We start from the raw sequence: 23,732 nt of genomic DNA on the forward strand, positions 1-23,732 counted from the left end.
GATATCATTGCACCATTTCTGTGGGCCTTCTAACGCCGGAATGCCCCCCTTGATTACATTATGCCTGGCTCAGGCTTAATGTGGCGCAAGGGGTTGCAAAGTGGAGCAATGCATGCATTGTGCCACTTTGTAAATGTGGCGTGGCGATTTTTGCCACGTTGAGCCACATTAGCGTAAAAAAAATGACGCTAATGTGGCGCAAGGTGACTCTAGGGCCTTGTAAATCTGTCCTGAAGGCTTTGATTTATAGCTTGTCCAAGGGTTTTTACTCCATTGGGATGAGGAGGACACTACCTCAGCCGTCCCAAGGGACCTGTACCCACCAAAATTAGAGTTGTCCAATGCCCCTGTGGACAACTTTCTACATTGACAGAAATAGCCATCAAACTTTTCAAAAGCACTTTGTTTTCCCAAAACATACCCACTAATGGTCCCACACACTGGTAGTTTTCATCTAGGATGTGGGGGTCATTATTTTTTTCCTGTCCATTACCACAAGGCTTTTCCTAGAGACAATGGCTAGGAATAAAATACTTTTCACTATCCACCCTAAATGGAGTGGATAGTGTAACGTCCATCCTCTGATGGCCCCTACCCTGTCAGGCCGTTGAGGAAGTATTCCATCGATGGATCCAATGAGGGCTCAGTCGATGCAATGCTTACGGTCTGCCTGACTCTAAATGAGGCGTGTGGACTGAGGGTTTGGTGAACAGTTTATTCTATTGGCTTCGTCTTGGAGTACCCTGTCTGACAAACTCTAAATCAGGCCCTACGCGCCTGACGTAGAACCTGCACGTAGAAAAAAACAGCTGCCAATCATCTCTGTGCCTATTACCTGGGAAGAGTGCGGATGGAAAGCTGAGCTCGAATTGTGGGTTTGGGCTCAACTTTATCACCAGCTCTATGTAAGTTCAAATCATGAAAAATGCACAGCAATAGGCACGATTATTGTTTGCACGTTATTCTCCATCTTGGAGCTAAACTGTAAATTGGGTGAAAAAATGTGTCTGGAATGAGGTGCAGTCCGTGATTGAGTGGCTGGATTTTTGCATCCATTTTTACAACCAATGCTAAATTACCCAAATTGATTCACGGTACTGCAAATAATCAGGAAACTCAATGAAAGCTCACCCCATCTCCTGTGCAGTCATCTCTAAGTGCTTAGTTTGTTCAAAAACAAACACTGGCAATGCTAATAGGTCTTGCACTCACTCTGCTCACCCTGCACTTATATGGGCAGAGTCTTTTACCTCTGTGGTACTAGGAATATGGCCGCTATGGTTCGAAGGAACATGGACATAACCAAGAGTACATGAGAAAATTAATAAAGCATGTGGGAGGACACTTAGGACCTAAAGCTGAGAGCTGAAATTCTCAGGACAAGTGCCTTTTGCACCATGCAAGGTGCCTAAACAAAAATGCTTATTTACTGCTAACCTGTAGAGGAAGGCCATCTGGGATTAAACAGAAGCAAGCTGTAACAGATGTGACAGATGCTTTATGCACAAACTGAAGGTGACAGATATTTGGGTTAGCCATGGAAGACTGTATTCCTATATTCCAACCTCCCCTCTTCAACATGGAGACAAGTAAGAATTTTCCTCAAAGTTCTTCAAAATGTAGTAATGTGAATCAGTGATTTTATTGACACTAGGTCAGAAGGACAGGTCAGTGTTGATTGGTACAAAACACTCTGGTCACTGAACAGGGGCAGGGGATGAGCTGAATGCCAATGACAACTCAAAAGAGGTCTAGGTTTAAGGTTGATTCCCTAGAACTAAAAGGCTATTAATCATTCAACAATCCCAAAGTTTAAGGGGAAAGTCAGCATAACTACCATTTTAGTTCACGAATTGTGTGCCAACAGCATAGTTAAAAAGTATAAAAAGTGAAAATAATTAATTAAAGCAACTAAAGGGGTTAAACAAACATTAAATAATTCCACAAAGTACAACTCAATAAATCAATATGCTGTGTTTTTAGTTTTTTTAAGTACTTCAATTTACACACAGATAAATACGAAACATAAAATTATAAAGTACACAATGAATACAAGACCTCACTAGCACCACCTAAAGAAGCGAACTGTGTCAGAAGGCCTCTTAGTGTTAAACAATGAATAGCCCCTCCCTAAGGTTTTCGTCAAGGAGTTCACAATGGGAAGTTTTTCCCATTGTTACTGCTACAGAGTTCTTAATGTAAACCTCTTTCCTCTTACATTTGTCAGAAATTTCACATGCAAGCCCGCTTCCTTGTGCATCAGTGAAAGAGTTCACAAAGTGAACCCTGATTCTTAGGGTAATGAGCAGAACAATCTCAGGCTGACTCGGGGAGGTGTTTTGGTATATAAACTCAGAACCAAGCAATACATACAAATAACACAAGCAATACATAAAATAACACAACAAATCAATGTCCACTGCTTTTTGTTTTAAAAAGGAAAAGGAAACTTATTTTAATACACACACAACTAAATACTTTGCTCAAAATACAAGTATACACATGATTACAGGTGCAATAGCAAATCATGTCACCTAAGGAAATATTACAACCTAAAAGTCATCTTCCCCAATTATCTATGATGTACCATGAGAAAATGTGAGCATCAGGGGACAGGATGTAGTGCAGCTGTCAGAGTGACCACCCCTTCGGTGCTGGGGATCCAGGTTCAAGCCTCAGCATTGGCCCAATGTCCTGTGATTCTGGGCAAATCATTTAGGCCCTCATTTCAACCTTGGCGGTCGGACGAGGCCGCATTTGGACATCCCCGAGGTGGAAACAGAGTTTCCGCCCGCCGGCCCAGCAGGGGTGTCAGGCGTAACATTGCAGCCGGCTCCTAATGGAGCCGGCGGCAATGTGGCGGTGTGGCGGGAGCAGCAGCACCTGTCGTGCTTTTCACTGTCTGCCAGGCAGACAGTGAAAATCGTGATGGGGCTGCACCTGAGGGCCCCTGCGCTGCCCATGCCAAGTGCATGGGCAGTGCAGGGGCCCCCAGGGCCCCCGCGACTCCCCTTACCGCCAGCCTTTCCATGGCAGTGTTAACGTGAGGCAAAATAAGCTCAGAGAAAGGAAGTTACTAGAGTGTCCTTCAACATTTAACTAGGAACACCTTCCTTTTTAAAGACTGCTTGCAGCAAACATGTAAAAATATGGTAAAGGCCCTCATCACGACTTTGGCAGCCATGGTACTGCCATGCCGGAGGTGGCAGTCATACCATCGCCAAGCTGGCGGGGCAAAACACCAAATAACGACACTGGCTGTGATACCACTGCAACACAGCAACACAAAAGGATGATGGACGGAGTGCTGAACAATGCAAACACTCACCCCCAGTCACAAATCTGAGTTTAATCCATCGTTCTTTTGCTCACCATGCCACCCCAATTTGGACCCAGCCATATGCAAATCAGTCTTGATCCTGTTCCTCATGGGAACAGTCCAGCCCGAACTGCCAAGTCAGGTCCTCCCTGGACTGGAAACAAGCATCCTGGGACTGGTTTCAGGGTATCACCCTTCATCAGCCAGGCTGCAACACAGCCAGTAGCCGACCAGTACCGCCAGTGCGGTATGACCGCCGCCGACGGTGGTAGCCATCTCCGGGCCGGCGGAAAGCACAGTAGCGCCCACCCTATAATGAGTCAGCAAACCACCACAATTTCCGGGGCAGTAAGAACGCCACCAAAAGCTGGTGGAAATGAACTGAAAGAAGGAGGCACTCACCTCCAGGGATACAAGTCTTCCCAGCGCTCTTCTACACCATCCTCCTAAAGGACCAGCAACGCCGACGAAGACGCCATCGGTAAATACACCCACCTAGCACACAATGGAGGGAAGAGGAGAGTCACACATGTATCCATCACACACACACCTGGCACGGACTGCAACTCTCACACACTCAATACAACACCCTTACCGATACACACACACGCCACACACACACACAACCAACACACACGTCAAACATACACCCAGGCGAAAAACATCACAACAGAACTTCACATACAACCACCCACAGCAATCCCACTCAATAGGCCACAAAATGTAATGCAGGCACCCTAATCCTCTAACAGACAGGGCCAGCAAAATGTCAGCACAACCTGCATAGAACAGAATTAATTGAACACAACCAATTCTGAATGTACAGACATCCATGCAAAGGGAACATACGCACATCATGGACACACAACACACTCATACCTCCACACATACATCACAAAACACAACCACACAAATACCACAACCAAGCATACACAGACATACCAATCCATATCCATAACAATACTTACTCTGTCCAAGTCATGGATCCAGCCATTGCAGCCATACAGACACAATGCACACATATGCTAAGTGAACAGCATCCAAACACATTTGTACATCTACCATGTACTGAGAAAGGCACGACAAATGTTGCAAATTGACACCAACGTGGTCTGTTGGGCAGTTGTAATTGGAAAGGACACTGGTCGAACCATTTACAAAAGGGGGCCATAGACCTGTCCAAATTGCCCACAGGCACACAGGGCCAGGCAATTGCCCCAACTTGACTCCTGACAGCCTCATGGCCTCCACAGGGTAGGGACATCAATGGGGCAGGCAGCACCAAGTGGGTGGGGTTGGTGGCGGAGGTTTAGGTTTGGGTAGGGGGTCCTTTGGCTTTAGCTTGGGAGGGGGGGGTTCTTGTCTGATGTTTTGGGAGGGGGTTCCTTGGCCTTTTTTTTTGTAGGGCAGGCCTTGGCCTTGGTTTTGGGTGGGAGTGGGTGGACAACTTTTGTTCTTGACTGAGGAGGAGGCTGTTTGGACTCAGCCATAGGTCCAGGGGGAGGCTTTTTGGTGGGGGAAGGGCACTGGAAACAGAAGGGGGGTCATGGGAGGATTTGGAGACAGAGGGACTGGATGTGGGTGTGGGGATGGAACCATGACGGCGAGGGGCAACACGGGGTGGGACAGTATTAGGGAACAGATCAAGGTGGGCAAGGAAAAGCTTTCTAAGAAAACGGGGGATGGTCTGCGATACAGGTCTGGGAGTGGAGGTAGAGGGAGTGCTTGTAGGACATGTAGGTGTGCTGATATGGATGCAGGTGTATGCATAGTGTGCATGTGTGAGGTGGAGGAATGTTGAGTGTGAGTGTGAGCGTTTATGTGTTTTGGGAGGGGGAAGAGAGGGTGGGAGAGGACAAACAGGTCATGTGAATGTATGTTGGGTGGTGTCTGCAAGGAAGGTGGGTGTGTTGCACGTGGTCGTGATGGTGGGTGTGGTGAGTGCGGATGTGGTGTATGGGGGCGCATGTCTGCTGTTGTGGTGACTGGGCTGTGGGCAAAACAGAAGCAGTGGCAGGATCCGGGAATGAGGATGCAGTGCTGGCAGGTGTGAGTGGTGATGTGACTTTAAGGCAGAAGGTGGGTGAGTGGGTGAGTGTTGAGTGTGTGAATGCCTGTGGTGTGTCTTGTGGTGCCTGTGTGTGTCTTTGCATTCCTTGTCTGTTGCTTTGGGTGAATGCCTGTTTGAATGTGTGGGTTGAATGGGTGAGGAGAGAGGGATCTAGGATTGGGAACAGGTAGCTGGAAGGAGGATGGAAGTACTAGGGACACTAGCTTCTGTCAATGAGGAGGCCAGAGCCTGAAATGATCTCTGTAGGCCAGCCAAGGCACTGTGAATGCCTTCCAGGTAGGCACTGGTTTGTTGCATCTGGGATGCCAGGCCTGGGACGGCATTGACAATGGTTGACTGCTCCACAGAGATGGATCTCAGGAGGTCAATAGCCTCCACATTGAGGGCAACAGGGCTGACTAGGGCAGGGGCTGAGGTTGCTGCGGCGAAGGATATGCCCACAATCCTGGGTGAGCAGGCACCTGGGCAGGGAGCTACTGGAAGGGCGGTGCTGGTAAGGGGGACGGCGGACAAGGCTGTTGCTGGGATGGTCCCAGAAGGGTCCGCCACCACCAGGGAGCTTCCATCGGAGGAGGAATCAGAGTCAGATGTTGCAGTTCCTGTCTCCCCAGTGGCGCTCCCCTCGCCCTCCAACCCAGTGGTCCCCTCGGCGTCTGTGCTCTCGGCCTCCTAGGTCCCGTGGGCTGCAGCCTCCCCACTCGCTGGTGCCCCTACTCCTTTGCCTGCTGATGCTAATGCACATAAAGGAAGAGGACAAGGAGGGAGGGCGGGAGAGCATGAAAGGGAGTATAGGGTCAATATCTACACATCAAGCACATATCAACACAGTTTTTGCCACAAGCATAGCAATTACAGGTATGCAACAGCTACTACATTACACATTCATCAACACTCCCAAATAGCTACCCAGAATTAAGTGAGCACAACCATCACAGTTCGACAGCACATCTCAGGATCTGCTGCATACTGGAATGCCTCTATGAATACAGATTAGAGCTATGCTAAGGGAATCCCTGAGTAACAACCTTGCAATCTGATCCTGTGTATGCCCACACAGACCCAACTTTTCATGATCGGAACTGTACATGACTGTCACTTTCCCCCAGTCCAATCCCAGATAGTACAAATTTACACATGCCTGGCATCCTTAGGTACATACACTACCAATCTAGCATGCCTACACACATTTTACACAAATATCCTAGCTACATTCCCTATCATATGTACACTATACATCTACCTTTGTCCATCACACTCATCCTTTCCATTCAGAGTGAAATTACCCAAGAACTTCACTCTGTTACTCACCCCTTGTGGCTGCTGTGTTGCCCCCAACTCCGGGTACGCCACCGCCAGTTTGCGAGCCATTAGGGGGATCAAGGTCAAACGGGCACCCCTTCCTCGTTGGGAGGCCACCCCCAACTTGGCCACCTCAATCTTCCGGGCCCAACGTCTCAGGTTCTCCCATTGCTTCCTGTAGTGGGTGCTCCGCCGGCTATGGACCCCCAGGGTCTGCACTTCCTTGGCAATGGCTTTCCACATGGATTTTTTCTGACGGGCGCTGACCTGGATGGGAGACACAGTAAGAAGGCCACAGTCATATTGACACATTATGTAGAAATATGATAGGACCACAAACAGTATACGTACACATCCATCCATGATATGACTCCTACACTTCCTAATCCTGCATGAGTGTCTGATACATCACCCTCCACAGGGTATGCAGCATACACACACTATCATCCGCACATAACCATGTTGCTACAAATACACTAATATGCAACATACCTACTGTTCTGGAGCCCCAAACAGCTGTGTGTACACGGGTAGGACCCCATCCATAAGTTTCTGGAGTTCTTTCTGTGTGAAGGCAGGGGCCCTCTCCCCTGTTGCATGCGCCATTGTGGCTTCCAGGAGCAGGACACAGCAGCACACGCAGTGGAGGTCTGGTTGGCTGGAGAGTCTGGAGTCAAGTGAGAGAGGCTTTAGAAAATGGTGGTCACGGCTGCGGTGGTCTGCACCGTCACCGCCGGCGGTCATCATCATTGGACCCTGTTTCCCATAGACAACAATGTTAACCAATGGGGAGTTGCACTGTGGTTACGACTGCGTACCGCTATGATGACATATGCCGGCGGAATGAGCTCACTGCAATTTTGGAACAGCCTCGCATCAGATTTCCAGGTCCGAGTCAGGTACCTGTTTTCAGGTGTGATGCATATTGGCGATATATTGTCACAAAATGGGACCAAAGAAGTGCAATTGTGCTCACACCTCTGTTGTTTCCTAAACCTAGATACCGACCGCTGTGGAGGCAGAGACGTGCATCTGTGTACCGGCCCCTGGTTGACCGTGCCACCATGGATGACAGACACATCATACTCGCCTATTGTCTCAACCGTGCAACTATCATGGAACTGTGTAGCCAGTTGGAGTCAGATCTGCTGCCAGCCATACGACAACCTACAGCCATTCCCCATACTATGCAATGGGGCATATCCCCCATATAATGGGGCCATAAGTGGTACCCATATTCCATTGGTACCACCCAGGGACAACGAGCAAGTGTATAGGAATAGGAAGAGCTATCATTCTATTAATGTGCAGATGGTCTGTTTAGCAGACCTATATATCTCACAGGTGACAGCTATGTTTCCTGGCTCTGTACATGATTCCCCAGGAACAGCTATGTCCCACATATGATGACGCACCTACAGAGGGAGAGAGGCTTCCTCGTTAGTGAGTGTGTGTACAATCACTGTGACCACAAGCCCACACTTTCCACTCTGAACATAGCAGGATTGTAATAGTTGTTTCCACTATCTACAGGTGATTCAGGGTATCCTAATCTGTCCTGGCTACTGACACCGGTGAGAAATCTAAGGACCGGGCTGGAGAATCGGTACAATGAGGCTCATGGGAGGACGAGAAGGGCCATTGAGCGGACATTCAGGCTTCTGAAGGCGAGGTTCCGGTGTTTGCACGTCTGGAGGTTCACTGCTCTACTCACCTCAGAAGGTGTGCCAGATTGTGGTGGCCTGCTGCATGCTACACAATTTTGCACTAAGGAGGCATGTGCCATTGCTGGAAGTGGAGGGTGTTAAGGACCTACCGGTAGCAGTAGAGGGAGCAGTGGACAGTGACGAAGATGGGGACGAGGATGATGTTGTCACAAGAACTCAGCTCATCCAGCAATACATCCAGTGACATTCTGGTAGGTTTCTATCTCAATATACCACTTCTCATGCTGAACTACAGGATGGCTGTTATTTGGAATCACTCTGTGATGTGAGCAGTGTCATGTCTGAGTTCGGTACAGCAGTACTGTGTACCTGATAGGTAGGTATTAATGGGCTATAGTACTACTGCCATTGCTATTGTCAGTCTGTATGAATTTATTTCACTAAACTATCCAAATACCTTATGTGCTAAATATTATGTGAATTATATGGAAGTGACAATTGAATGTACCTTCTTCACAGCTGTCCTCATACATCACCTCATGGTCCATTTTACCCAGATTTCATTTCTCAGTTTTGACATACTATCAGTGGAGGATAGCACGCTGTTAATTGTGATAGACAGCATTTCACTTATGTGTCACGTCTCCAAGACAGGAATCGTGTGATGTGTTCAGTGTTGTTCAAAAAAATCCTCCTTGTGTTGTTGTTAATAGGTATGTTATTTGACACTTACTATTGCAGGTGCATGTGATATTGCTTTGCTATGGTGATCTATCATAATAGAGTACTGTCGCTGGATGCTGAGTTCCCTTCCCTCTCTGCTACCTGTGGACCCAGAGATATGCTGACATTGACACTGAGCATCTGACAACGAGCTATATGAACAATGACTTCACAGATTTAACTTTTCGCACAACACTTGAACACTACACATTATTGTTTGTTCATTGTCACTTATTGAACACACAAAACCAATTGTTGTGTTAAAGTATATTAATTGTGTTTCCAATAGGATGGGTTGGTGCTAAGGAGTGGGGCAATGTTGTAAGAAATCATCAGGTTGTTAGTCCAAGCATTCAGTAGCACAGTTCCAGTTTCCAAGAGTGATAGGTAATGGGGATATGGCAGTAGTCAGTCTCCAAGGTGTCTCTGTGTCACACAAGGGAGACAGTTCCGGAGAGGCTTATTTTCTGGCAGTGGGGTTGGTCTTGGCTCCAGTCCCTATAGGATGTCTGGGTCTGCGTCCACGTTTGCGTGGGGGTTCCTCATCTACCGGGGGAGGGTCAGCTGTGGCTTGTGAGTCCTCAGGCAGGGCCATCATCCCAGTAGCTGCAGGAGATGTAGAGGGCTGCTCAGGACTGTGGCTACTGGAAGGGGCCTGGTGGTGGGTGGAGGATTCATGCAGGACAGATATTAATTCTGCCATGAACCCTTTGATGGAGGCCATGGTGGCATTGTGTTCCTGCCACTCCTGCATGGCCTCCTGGTGGTACTGGGTTTGCAGCCCTTGGTGTTCGCCCAACATGGTGACTATCTGGCCAATCTTGTCCTGGGATTGGTGGAATGCTCCCAGGACTTGTGCAATGGTCTCCTGAGCAAGTGGCTCCCTGGGTTGCCCCACCCTTTGCGCCCCACAGATGCCCTCCCACTGGACCTAACTCCCTGTGTCCCCCGCACAGTGTGCCCACTTCCACTCACACCAGGACCTTCATCATCTTGAGAGGTGGGTGCTGACTCAGGCCCCTGTACAGGTGGGCACACCATTGATTGACGTGGCCTGGGGACACTGGTTTGGTGCCGTTGGGTGACTGCTGTTGTGGCTGTTACAGTAGTGGGGGGCTCTATCGTGGCCTGGGTGAGGCTAGTGGAGGGAGACTGCCCAGAGGTGCTGGATGAGCCAGGGAGGTCATCCAGTCCCAGACATTCTGTGTCACTGTCATCACTGGGGTCCTCCTCTGGTGGAGGACTGGGTGTTCGCGGCACCTGCTGACAGGTGACATTATCAGTGGTACCTGTGGATGACAGGGATTGTTATTGGCATCTGTTTGACATAGGCTGCTAAGTGAGTGCTATTTGGCATGCTGCAGTCTGCAGGGCTACCTAGGTGAGGGGTGTGTGCATTGTTAGGTTGATAAAGAATGATGCACTGTGGGATTCATAGTGTTTCATGCTGAACATGCATTAGGTGAATTTGTGAGTGCAGACGTTTGGATTGGTGGGGTTGGGTGGGCATGCAGGGGATGGGGACATGCAATACAGGTATACTGATGATAAGATGACTGTAGGTGACTTACCAGTCTCCAGTCCTCTGGGGATTCCACTGAGACCCTCAGGATGCAGGATTGCCAAGACCTTCTCCTCCCATGATGTCAGCTCGAGGGAGGGAGGAGGGGGCCCACCGCCAGTCTTCATGATCACAATTTGGTGCCTGGCTGCCATGGATCTGACCTTCCCCCTCAGGTCGTTCCACCTCTTCTGCATGTGGTGCCTTGTGCGTGGATGCCTTCCCACTGAGTTCACCTTCTCGAAGATCTGTTGCCACATCTCCATCTTCCTGGCTACGGATGTCTGCTGGATCTGTGCACCAAATAGCTGTGGCTCTACCCTGATGATTTCGTCCACCACTGTCCGCAAGTCATCTTCTGTGAAACGGGGATGCCTTTGTGGTGACATAGTGATGGTGAGGTGTGTGTTTGTAAATGTGTAATGTACAGTGTGTTACGTGAGGGTTGTGCAGGTGGCTGTGATGTGTGTGTGCAGTGCGTACAACTGGGTAGCCGTCAAATGTCTCCTAATTGTTTGTAGTAGCAAAGGGTTGTGGGTTGTGTGGGTGGGTATTTTATGGTGGTGTCTGGGGGGGGAGTGGTGTGTATATGTGTATCAGGTGTGGGGTATTTGAATTGGCCTATGTGGTGTGGTGTTGTTGTGGAGGTTCCTTTTTGACTCTGGTGGTCTGCACCCCCATTGGCTTACCGCTGCGCTTCAACCGTTGTGCTGATTTGTGGGTTGTATTATGGTGGGCGGTCTGTTTTTGGCGTGGTGCTGTGGCTGGTGCTACCGCCTCTCTCCCACCATCGTTCAGCCTGGCGGTGTGGGATTTGTGGCTGTATTCTGGTGATTTTGTTTTTGTGAGTCATATTAGTGCGGGCGGATTACCGCAGCCGCAGCAGTATTGCGGCGGCCACCGGCACAGCGGTTTTCGGAAAATACCACCAAAGTCGTGATGAGGGCCAAAGTCCCTTCAAAATTCAAAAAGTGCATTTTATTAACATGCAGAACCGTTTTGCCTTAGTACATCAGATTATATCAGTGCGTTGAGAAATATTTTTTTTTAAAGTGAAAGTTTTCAAACTTTAATTTAGAAACACATTCTTTTCCCCTCCCTGACGTTAATGCCAATAGTGAACTAAGAGGGAAGTTAGCTATTATGTTCACTCTATCGGTGGCATGGGCTCTGATTATACATTATCACCATTATAGTTTACTAAATTGAACACAGGTGGAGGTTTTCTAAATCACCCATCTTGAAGCCATGTATTTCGAGGGCCTCTCATATGTGAAGAAAAAGGAGGGAAAGTGAAATAAAACAATTGCCTAGGATCACACAATTTAATAAAGTGTGGAAGCCAGGATTAATCCCAGGTTTTCAGCTTTCAGATTGTGCAATTCAGCCACTGGATGACTATGCTTCCCTTACCATACACTCACCTTACCGCCAAGCTCCCCAAACAACCTCCCAACCCCCTGACACACTACTGGCATCAATATGGCCCTCTGTCACATCACAGACCTAACATTTTGGCCCCTGGGAAAATGTTTGCGAGGACCTATGGGCTAGACTCTGCCCAAGCCTTATCTGCCTTCACACAAAAAACTGGCCTGTCGCCTACAAATCCACCATTGGATTGGGCCCAAATTTCGTTCCCCTCATGTGCCATTACAGCAAACTCCTGAGCTGTTGAACTTTTGGGCCTCAGTCTGATGCCACTGTTCGTTCTCATTTCTTTCTTTCTTGACATGGCGTCTCTCGGTGCTGCACAACATTCCTGTCTCGGATCCCCCAACCTCACCCGGTGCCAGCCTGGGCCTGCTGAGGATGCAGGTGGGTTCTTCAAACGCCTCGTGCTGGGAGCTGTTTGACCCCCCGAGCCATAGCACCGTCTGATCATGAGACATGTTGTCCCCGGCTGGGGAAACTCTGAAAACAAACCTTCTCATCTGTAATAACAAGAGCAGCGACCGCCTGCGGGCCCTTGGCAGCAGAGAGATGCTCTTCGCGCTTGTTTAAATCCTTTGCCTCTTCCTCTCGGTCTGGCCTGGTGTGTACTGAAGGGGAGGGGAAAGGCCCCCCGTGTGACGTGTCAAAGGCTAGGAGCATCCTTTCAAGAGCACGAATCAAATGTAGTTCGGCCTGGAAATCTTTTGAAAAGCGGCATTTGAAGACCCTATTTGTCCCACCCTGCTCCCTACACACAAGTTCTACACCGTCTCCAGTTCTACCTGTGCAAGAGCAACAACCCCTTCCGGTTCAAGGCACTTCCTGTGAACATAGAATTTGAGCACAACTGCGCCTTTGGCACCCCTGGCAACGTACACATTAATGCAAAAACCTTTGGTGAGGTCACTCTTGATTTATGGGCACCCCATTCCTATAACCAAGGAGGTAGCACCTTCCGCCATTTTTATTACCACATGTATTACCGCAGATTTACCACATGGCCATAAATAAGTGTGCGTGGGCGCATCCAAGAGCCTCCTCTGTAGCGATGCGCTGTGCCTGGCAGCCGTGTAAAGTGTGCGGCAGTGTGAGGCGGTGTGCGGCAGTGTGAGGCGGTGTGCGGCAGTGTGAGGCGGTGTGCAGTCTGTGCACTGACCCCACTAGTGCTTTGTCAGTTGCAGTGGTGGCTCCTCTGTTTGGGCGGAGGAGCGTTGCCCCCGCCAGCAGCAGAACCTGCAAACCTTTCACAAGGAAGGGACAACACAGTTGCCGGGCTGGAGAGAGCCTGCACAGGCTCCCAGTCTGCCTGGGACCACCCTGGCTGGGCGCTCCCAGCCAACCCTGACGCTGCACTGATAATTTAAATATAATAATTAAAATTTATTTTTCTGATGTTTAAAATAAAAAATTAATTTGTGTCTAAAGTAAAAAAAAAACTGTTTATTATGCATTAATACTAATCAAAAGGGATGTATAAAATTATTTAGAATTAATATAATGATATTTTATTAGAATGTATTGTTTCATTGATTTTTAAAATATAAAAGGATAATAAAATATTTTATAGTTCAATAATAAATATGTAGTATTTTTATATATATTTATATTCAGTCATCTTTATATTTTAAGTATTTTAGGTAGTTTAATTTAATATTATTTCTTATGGGGTTTCACTTTAAGGCTCTAATTTCATTGTTTTCGATGTGAGGGTATTGTATTATCAGTGGTTGACCATGTGTGACTTACAACGGTTTCATTTTTGGCAGTAATAACTTACCACTTGTAAATATGGCTCTACCCCCTTTTTTGGGGGTGGGATCATGTAAGTCTACACCTTTGAGGAACTTTACACTCTTATTATGTGAATAATCAAAAGTTGTAAATTTACTTAAAAAGTGGAAAAGTAAGTTACACGTGGGAATCACTCACAAGTCACCTTATCATTGTGAGTATTCCTGTGTTTGTTAGTTACTTCCTAATGATAATAATGAACTTGTATCCAAATGTATATATTTATATAATGCACATTTTTTGTGTGATTAAAATTAAAATCAAAACAATAACAAGTCACAATTCTTAAGAACCAAAGTCACAAACAGTTGAGGTATTAACAATACAACAAAATATGCAAAATAATGCCAGATGGCGTTATCAGTCCATGGAGAAAATAGAGGTTAATGATGTGTAGGTGGAAATCTTAAACATCAGGTTTCCAGATAATCTGTATCAATAACAAGTAGTTTTGCAGTCACCATATTGCTGAATTACTAATTTAAAAAATATCACAATTTTAACAATGTTCTTAGTTATCCTAAACAAAACCCCACAGAAGTTGAGTAAAAAAAGCATTGTATGGGAAGCAGTACAACAGAAGGACTCTTTTACGTAATTTTACAGGCCTTTGTGAATTAGCCCCAAAAATGCCCAACTCCCTATTAGTAAAAGTGCAAAGAGGGCACAGTCCTTTCAATTTGTGCTTCTTGTATATAAACAGTCCCTAAATTATCCCATTGTAGATATTTTGGAGCAAATTCTCAAAGGCACGTAAGAATATGTAAAAGTATGAGTACTACTTTATGCGCACCAGAACGATGCAACAGCAGGTAGAGCTCATAGAAGCCAGAGTGACTTTAACTTGACACCACACACTGTATTTCCAGCATGGAGTACAAGAGGAATACAAAACAAACCAGGTTCAACCCCCTCAGTTATCAAGCATAGCAAAGGGGATAATAGGAAACCAGATAGAACAAGGATTCATTTAAAGGCACCTGACTCAGCAGGTAGCACTCATAGAACCCTAGGGAACACACCCTGACACCTCAACTTCCAATTCCTAGCAGGACGTACCAGGGGAAACCAAAGTCACAAGAGTATAACACCCAAACTCCAGCTCAGCAGAGAGCATAAGAAGGAACCAGGCTGACCAAGCTGCTGTCTCAGCAAGCAGCTCTCACAGAAACCAAAGTAACTATAGCCTAACTCTCCATCCTCCATGTCCATCAGGACGTACTCGTGAAAAACAAAGCAACCAGAGTCTAACATCTCATGGCTCAATGCCAGCAGACAGCATAAGAAGGAACCCCATTGACCACAGATTAACCAACAAACTCCCAACTTGACAGGGAGCACTCACAGAAACCCAACACCCCACACTTCATGACCATCAGGAAGAACCACAGGAGCCCAAAAGGATCAGAATCTATCACTTCAGCTCCAAGAGCAGCAGGGGGCAAAGAGTAGGCAAGAGTCACTAAAGGGGCAATCAACAAGTTCCCTCCTCAGAAAAGAATACTTGCAAAATCCAGGGTAGCTCTGGCCTAAAACACATATAAGTCTAAAACCATGAAGGATCACATGCACAAGCAAGATTTTCTTTGGCCTTACAATTCCTGCTCCCAACTCAGGAGGAATATAGAAGGCGTCCAAAGTAACCAGAGTCTAGCGCCCCACAAAAAGAGTTTGGTTGGTCATAAGCCTAGCAGGTAAAATAACAGATTGTCACTATCATACTATTTTGGTCCTCAAATTAGCAACATTCAGTCTGGGGCCTTGTCAGACTCTTGACCTGCCCATCACCACTCTAAGAGACACAGATTCAGCTCATTGGGATATCCCTTCCTCCGACGAGAAAGGAAAACTGGGTGGCCAGAGCTGGATTCGGTTCCCACCGTTAAAAGAAAACTGCCTGAAAATGGAAACCTTCTCCTAGTCCAACTGAAATCCCACTATGAGGTGGGAAGTCTTGAAAACTCCTTAATAGAGATTAGGATCAAATCAACACCCCATAAATCCAAACCCAGCAGAGAGTGAATAGGGAGACACAAAGTCAGGTGTTAGGTCATTCTGGCACCGACACGGTCCGGACAGTGTCCTACCTAGGCTAAGAACCAGAGCTAAAAAGTCCATGTGCAGTTCACAGTGCAGATGGAAGCAATAAGGGGACCGAAAAGCCATCTGTTAAATGAGAAATTAAAAAGCTGGAGACACACAGCATACCAGCAGGCACATTTTTGCAAACTAACCATTCTCAAAAAAGGTGTGCGAAATCCAGTGAAAGACCCAAGGGCCTCGTTTGCAAGGCTGTCTTTATTGTATACGCTCCGGTGGCGCAGTGTTCCAGCCCATATTTACAAGGCCACGCATGGCGTTATAATTATGGACCCCTTTCACGCATAACACTGTGTGCAAGGGGCGTTCAATGGGTGTTGCTTGGGGTGTTCCCACGCAACAGCCATGGAAACCGAAGGAATCTGACTCATTCCCAGATTTACAAGTCTGGGAATGCATCAGATTCTTACGCCAACTCAGGGGTGGCATACGAATGATGCAACGAGCAGAAATATCTTTATTTTTCCTCATTTTTATCTCTTTCTATGTGTGCTGCATACATAGAAAAAGGAAACACCTCTGGTGATGGTTTTTGTGCAGGAAGCTGTCCCTTCTTGCACAAAAACAATCATCCCTGCAATGCAGGCATCCTTGCACCATGGCCAGCATTGGTGCTAGGCAGCAATTTGTGCACCAGCGCAGGGGGGGGGGGGGGGGGGGGCAGAAATACACTGTATCTTGCAGATATGGTGCATTTCTGCCCATTCCCAGTGGTGCAGGATGGCGCACACCACCCTGCACCACGGGCCTCCTAAATGAGGCCCAAAGTTTGGAATCAAATTCAAAATCAAAGCCTCCACAAAATTTTAGGAAGAATGGCCAGGCCACTCATGACAAGCCCCTCCCCTGACTGGTGTTCATGGGCAAAAGGGGCGTTGCTCTGCCACCCTTGGGGGGAGACAAGAACAGGGACACAAATGCAGAGCAGCTGAAAATAAATCACTGCTCTAAACTCTAGTGAACGTTGCAGATGTTCTACTGCACAAGCGCCAGCAGGGTGAGGTTTTCTTCGACCTGAAGGCACAAGCTACAGCAATGACATCATTAGAGAGGGAATGCTGAATTAGAATGCAAAGAATGTAATTAATGAAAGGATGTTTGTAAAGATGGATGAGTAAAACAAGAAATGGATGAGTGAAAGGCAGGTTGGATGGATGAATGAGTGAAAGGGTGAATTTATGGATGGATGAATAGATGGATGAGTGAGTGAAAGGGTAAATGGAGTGATCTATGAATGGATGGATGGATGGGACAAAAGGTGAATGGATGGGTGTAAGGATAGATGGTTGGGTGAAAATGTGGATAGATGGATGAGCCAAAGGCAGGATGATGGATGGATGGAGTGAAAAGATGGACAGATGGAATGAAAGGGTGGATAGATGAGTGAAAGATTGGGTGGATGATTGGATAGATGAATGGATGGGTGAAGGCAGGATGGATAATTGAAAGGATGGATGATTGAGTTGATGGATTGATTTGATAGATAGGTGTCCTTTGACCGGTGGCGGCTCTCCTTTATGGGCTCCACAGCTACACCACACCCTCCTTGTTTTGTGGTCCATTTTTACTGTATCAAGAGTGAATAATTATTACTATTGATATGATAGAAATAAAATGGAGACCCATTGGGTCCAGCAACAAATTGAGGCAGCTAGTGACATTGTTTGATTGCTGATACAGGTGCCATCAGAGAGACTGTTCAGAGCTGGTGAAATCCCAGCACCGTGAGCTTATCTGAGTGACTGTGTGAGTTAAAGTGAGAGAGTGTGTCAGTGAAGGAATGAGTCAGAGCGAGTGAGAATGAGTGACAGTAAGGACGAGTATGTGTGAGAATGAATGTGAGCAAGTGAGGGAGAATGACTGAGTGTAACTGAGTGTTACCCTGTGTGAGACTGAGTAAGACTGAGTAATTCAGAATGAGGGAGAAAGAGTGCGACTGAGTGAGACAGAGTGGGATAGAGTGGAATGAGTGAGACCGCATTATTTAGTGAGACCAAGTGAGACTGAGTGAGGCTGCCAATGCTCCCCTGCCTAAAGACGCTGCAGACCTTAGGCCCAACGCCTGTAAAGATTACTAGTGCAGTCATAAAGTACCTTCTTAAAAGAACTAGCTGTAAACCAAATCAACTGTCCAGGATTCCTAGCTTAAAATATCCACTATTCAGTATTCTAAGTTCGGCCCATTGCACTATCAGATAAACTACAAAGAGAAAATGGCCAAAAGTACAGGCTGTCATTTCTAGTCACCTTACAGCCTCTGCTTCAATCCTTTATTAAATGATGAAATGCTGAGCAAACTCTTCTGGATTAAAATTACATTGGTTCTCCCTTAGTCTGACGAATACCATTATGGAGAAAACTTCAATAATGGCAATGCTCTGAAGAAAACCCTATTTCAGGAACTCTCAATCTGACGAAATGTAAATTGGACTGAAAACCACATGTAGGAATTAACAACATTGCACACAATAATGTAATGTAATATACAAATTTACAAATACTATTAATTAATTAAATAAAGGACATGGTAAAAATATTGGTTGCAATTAAATTAATTAATCCAGGATTTAGCAAAGTATGTTCATGTTTATATATATTTACTTATGGTATGTTCTCAGCCCCTTCCAAGAGGGTAAGAGGAATAAATCCTACAAGCATTGAGGGCTCCAGTTGCCATAAACAGGGAATGAGACTCCATCTACCTGTGACTCACCTGGTACCCAGATGGAGTGGATGTAGGAGGCTGGCCCTCTATGTACTGTGCAAAACTAGGCACACTATGTAGGGGGTCCAGGCAACCGCACGTTGGTTTCCAGGGGTAAAAACTAGCTTGGTCGAGCAGTTAGGCCAATCTTGGAGAAGTGCAAAGCATTTGTTGATCTCACAGTATCAATCATTCAAAGGAATAACTTGAGCTCAATTTATAAAAATACGTCAGATTTTTATATAAATTGTAAGACCAAGATTATCAAAATTGGTTAAGTACTTTTTAAGATATGGATTTTTGAAGTTTTAATAAATGCAGTCTTTCTGTGTGTAATTACGCACCATATGAATCAATAGGCAGTCACTTTAAAAGTGCACATAAAATCACACAGTTGGTTTACCAAGCTCCGCTTCTGCAGGTTGGTTGAGGTCGTCGGTGGGCACAATGTGCCAGCTGGAGAAGTTCGACAGAAGCAACGGTGGAAAGTCTCTTGGAGCTAGTGCAGGGCCACTGAGGGGGACCACTTGTAAATGGTCTGTTCTTGCAGATTTAAAGGTGGTGCCTGAGGGTCCACTTGGAGTTTTGAGGTCGCAAGGGGTGAGGGACCCTTGGGGCACAGCTGGTCCTTCGTTGCAGGGCACAGGGCGGCTGGGTGCAGAGCGAATAGGTGAGCCAGAGGCTGTGAGTAAAGGAGCCCTTTGGATCTGGATGTAGGTCTTTTTGAAGGTCTTACAGGACAACAGGGGCACTTTAGCTGAAGGTCCGGGGTGGGTCAGGGGTGTTCCTGTAGTCCCTCGACTAGGGCTTCCTCCTGGTCCCTTTTCAGCTCTGGGCGAGTTTTCTTGGTGTCCGATGTCAGCTGACCACTACCCAGGGTATTAGTATGGTTTGGCCACTGGAGGGTGCAGTGCCACCAACCGTGGCACACTTGCAGGGTTTGTCCACGTGGTCATCGGTGTGTCGTCGGGTATGGCTGTGACTTCCGGTTTAGGAGATATCGGCTGGTCAGTGAAGTGACCCTACCTGGGTTGCTGGTTCTTGGTTTGTTGCAGAGTGGTACCTTCACTCTGGAGGGAGTTCTTGAGCGATTGGTGAAGCCTAGAGGTTCTGGGTTTCTTGATGTCAGTCCAGTGTCCAGCTCCTCTGCAGCGGTGATTGTGAGGACTTGGTTGCAGCAGGGAGGGTTTGCCACCTTTTCTTTGTGCAGCTGGTCCACAGTTCTCGTGCCTTGGATCTTCTTTCTGCTGGTCTTCTCTTGTGTCCTTCGAATCCAATCCCTTGGTCCAGGAACGCCCACTAAATACAGAATTTAGTGGGCATTTTAGGGGGAACCTGGTAGCGTCCAACGGGACAATTACCTTTGGGTGGCTACACCCACTATAGTGACCACTTCCTGTGGGAAGGGTCAATCCCCTAACACTAATTGACTATTTTCCTTCCATCTAAGATGGAGGGAAATGAAATGGAGGGTCCACCTCACAGGCAACACCTTAGGGGTAGTGCATGCCAGGTGGAGCCACTCCTCCTACACTTTGTGTGGTTTCTTGCCTTTGCTCCTGCCAAAATTGGAGTTCTGCAAAGGGGGAGGCCATCTGTTGCTAGCAGCAGGCCTGGTGGTCGAGTTTCAAGGGCGGTCAGCCCTTTGAAGCTCACTGCCAGGTCAGTGCACATTCCTGACGGAGGGAGTGTTAGCTCCTCCACCCAGGAAGGGCACTGTTTTACAAAGCAGAGGGTCAGGGCTCTCTCCCAAGGTTTGTATAGTGGCTGTGTGGAGGTGGCAGGCTGGATAGAACCTGTCAGCAACCATGCCAGGATAGTTAGCTTTTTCAGGGGGCACCTCTAAGGTGACCCCTGGGTACTTTTAAGGATAAATCCAAGACTGGTACCAGTTTGGATTTATCATTCTGAGTTGTTTGATACCAAACAAAACAGGGTTCAGAGTGGCCATCATGTAGCTGAGTTAGGCAAGGACACACTGGGGGCATATTGCTCATGCAGCTATGCCCTCACATATAATATGGAGCAACCTGCCTTAGGACTGTAAGGCCTGCCAGAGGAGTGTCTCACCCATAGTAAATGCAGTGTATGGTGGACAGGGCGCACAGGGTGCCAAGTCAAGTTTGTGTTTTAGGTTTGCACCAGGACACAGCCTGCAATGGCAGTGCTGGGTCATCTGGATGCATGGACGTGGAGGGTGGCACAGTCAGTTCTGCTGCTCTCAAGGGCCTACTCATAGTACCCCTTGCCCTGGGCACCTAGGTACCCATTTACTAGGGACTTATAGTGGTAGTTGAGGGTGTATGCAATTGTGCCAATGCATCACAAGAATTTTAAGGAGAGAGCTCTGGCCCAGGGAACCTGATTAGCAGGGGCCCTGGGCACTACAACTTCTAGGCTACAACAAACATCAGGCAAAAAGTGGGGGCTAACCATGTCAAAAAGATGCCTTTTCTCACATTGGACGCATTTGCCACTAACAAGGATCAGACACTGTAGGAGGCTGGCCTGGCTTGTAGTGGGTACCAGAGGTACTAACACCTTGTGCCAGGTCCAGTTATCCCTTATTAGTGTAGAAGAGGTGTTTCTAGTAGCTAAGGCTGATAGAAGGTAGCTATGGCAAAGCAGCTTAGGCTGAACTAGGAGACATGTAAAGCTCCTACTATACCACTGGTGTCATATGCACAATATCATAAGAAAACTCAATACACAGAAGTACTAAAAATAAAGGTACTTTATTTTTATGACAATATGCCAAAATTATAAGTGAGTACCCTCAGTATGAGGATAAGACATATACATAAGATATATGTACGCAAACCAAAATTATGCAGGTAATAGCAAGGAAAGTAATGCAAGCAGTGTAGAATTATAGTAGATTGCAATAGGAGCACATAGGTATAGGGGCAACACAAACCATATACTCCAGAAGTGGAATGCGAACCACGAATGGACCCCAAACGTATGTGAGCTTGTAGAGGGTCGCTGGGACTGTAAGAAAACAGTGAGGGTTAGAAAAATAGCCTACCCCAAGACCCTGAAAGGTAGGTGTAAAGTGCACCTACTACCCCCAGAGAGCACAGAAGTTGTGATAGGGGGGTTCTGCAGGAAGAACAAACACCAGCAATGCAACAACAGTGGATTTCCGGACCTGAGTACCTGTAAGACAAGGGGACCAAGTCCAATAGTCGCGACAGTGTCGAGAGTGGGCAGGAGCCCAGGAAATGCCAGCTGAGGGTGCAAGGAAGCTGCCACCAGATGGAAGAAGCTTGGAGTTTTGCAAGAAAGAAGAGAGCTAGGGACTTCTCTTTTGGAGGACGGATATCCCACATCGCGATGAAGCTTGCAGAGGCGTTCCCACGCAGAAAGCCCGCAAACAAGCCTTGCTAGCTGCAAGGGTTGCGGTAGAGGTTTTTGGGTGTTGCTGTGGCCCAGGAGGGACCAGGTTGTCGCCACTTGGAGGAGGAGACAGAGTGGGCGCCCAGCAATGCAGGGAGTCCTCACAGAAGCAGGCAGCACCCGCAGAAGTACCTGAACAGGCACTTGGAAGAAAAGTGAACTGGAGTCCACCCGAAGTCACAAAAGGGAGTCCCACGACGCCAGAGGACAACTCAGAAGATTGTGCACTGCACGAAGGAGTGTCGGGGACCCAGGCTTGGCTGTGCACGAAGGAAATCCTGGACGAGTGCACAGGAGCCGGAGCAGCTGCAAATCATGCAGTACCCAGCAATGCAGTCTAGTGTGGGAAGGCAAAGACTTACCTTCACCAAACTTGGACTGAAGAGTCACTGGACTGTGGGAGTCACTTGGCCAGAGTTGCTGAGTTCCAGGGACCACGCTCGTCAGGATGAGAGGGGACCCAGAGGACCAGTGATGCAGTCTTTTGGTGCCTGTGTTAGCAGGGGGAAGATTCAGTCGACCCACGGGAGATTTCTTCAGAGCTCCTGGTGCAGGGAGGAGGCAGGCTACCCAGAGCATGCACCACCTGGAAACAGTCAAGAAAGCCATCAGGATGAAGCGATACAAGGTTGCTAGTAGTCGTCTTGCTACTTTGTTGCAGTTTTGCAGGCGTCCTGAGCAGTCAGCGGTCGATCCTTTGGTAGAAGGTGAAGAGGGAGATGCAGAGGAACTCTGATGAGCTCTTGCATTCGTTATCTGGTGAAATCCCCAAAGCAGAGACCCTAAATAGCCAGAAAAGGAGGGTTGGCTACCTAGGAAGGAGGATTGGCTACCAAGAGAGGTAAGAGCCTATCAGAAGGAGCCTCTGATGTCACCTGCTGGCACTGGCCACTCAGAGCAGTCCAGTGTGCCCCCAACACCTCTGTTTCCAAGATGGCAGAGGTCTGGGACACACTGGAGGAGCTCTGGGCACCTCCCCTGGGAGGTGCAGGTCAGGGGAGTGGTCACTCCCCTTTCCTTTGTCCAGTTTTGCGCCAGAGCAGGGCAGGGGGATGCCTGAACCGGTGTCGACTGGCTTATGCAGAGATGGGCACCATCTGTGCCCATCAAAGCATTTCCAGAGGCTGGGGGAGGCTACTCCTCCCCAGCCCTCACACCTATTTCCAAAGGGAGAGGGTGTTACACCCTCTCTCAGAGGAAGTCCTTTGTTCTGCCTTCCTGGGCCAGGGCTGCCTGGATCCCAGGAGGGCAGAAACCTGTCTGAGGGGTTGGCAGCAGCAGCAGCTGCAGTGGAGACCCCGGAAAGGCAGTTTGGCAGTACCCGGGTACTATGCTAGAGACCCGGGGGATCATGGAATTGTCACCCCAATGCCACAATGGCATTGGGGTGACAATTCCATGATCTTAGACATGTTACATGGCCATGTTTGGAGTTACCATTGTGACGCTATACATAGGTAGTGACTTATGTATAGTGCACAATGTAATGGTGTCCCCGCACTCACAAAGTCCAGGGAATTTGCCCTGAACGATGTGGGGGCACCTTGGCTAGTGCCAGGGTGCCCACACACTAACTAACTTTGCACCCAACCTTCACCAGGTGACTTATAAGTTACTTAAGTGCAGTGGTAAATGGCTGTGAAATAACGTGGACGTTATTTCAC

The sequence above is a fragment of the Pleurodeles waltl genome, chromosome 3_1, assembly GCF_031143425.1.
Source record: "Pleurodeles waltl isolate 20211129_DDA chromosome 3_1, aPleWal1.hap1.20221129, whole genome shotgun sequence".
Taxonomy (NCBI): domain Eukaryota; kingdom Metazoa; phylum Chordata; class Amphibia; order Caudata; family Salamandridae; genus Pleurodeles; species Pleurodeles waltl.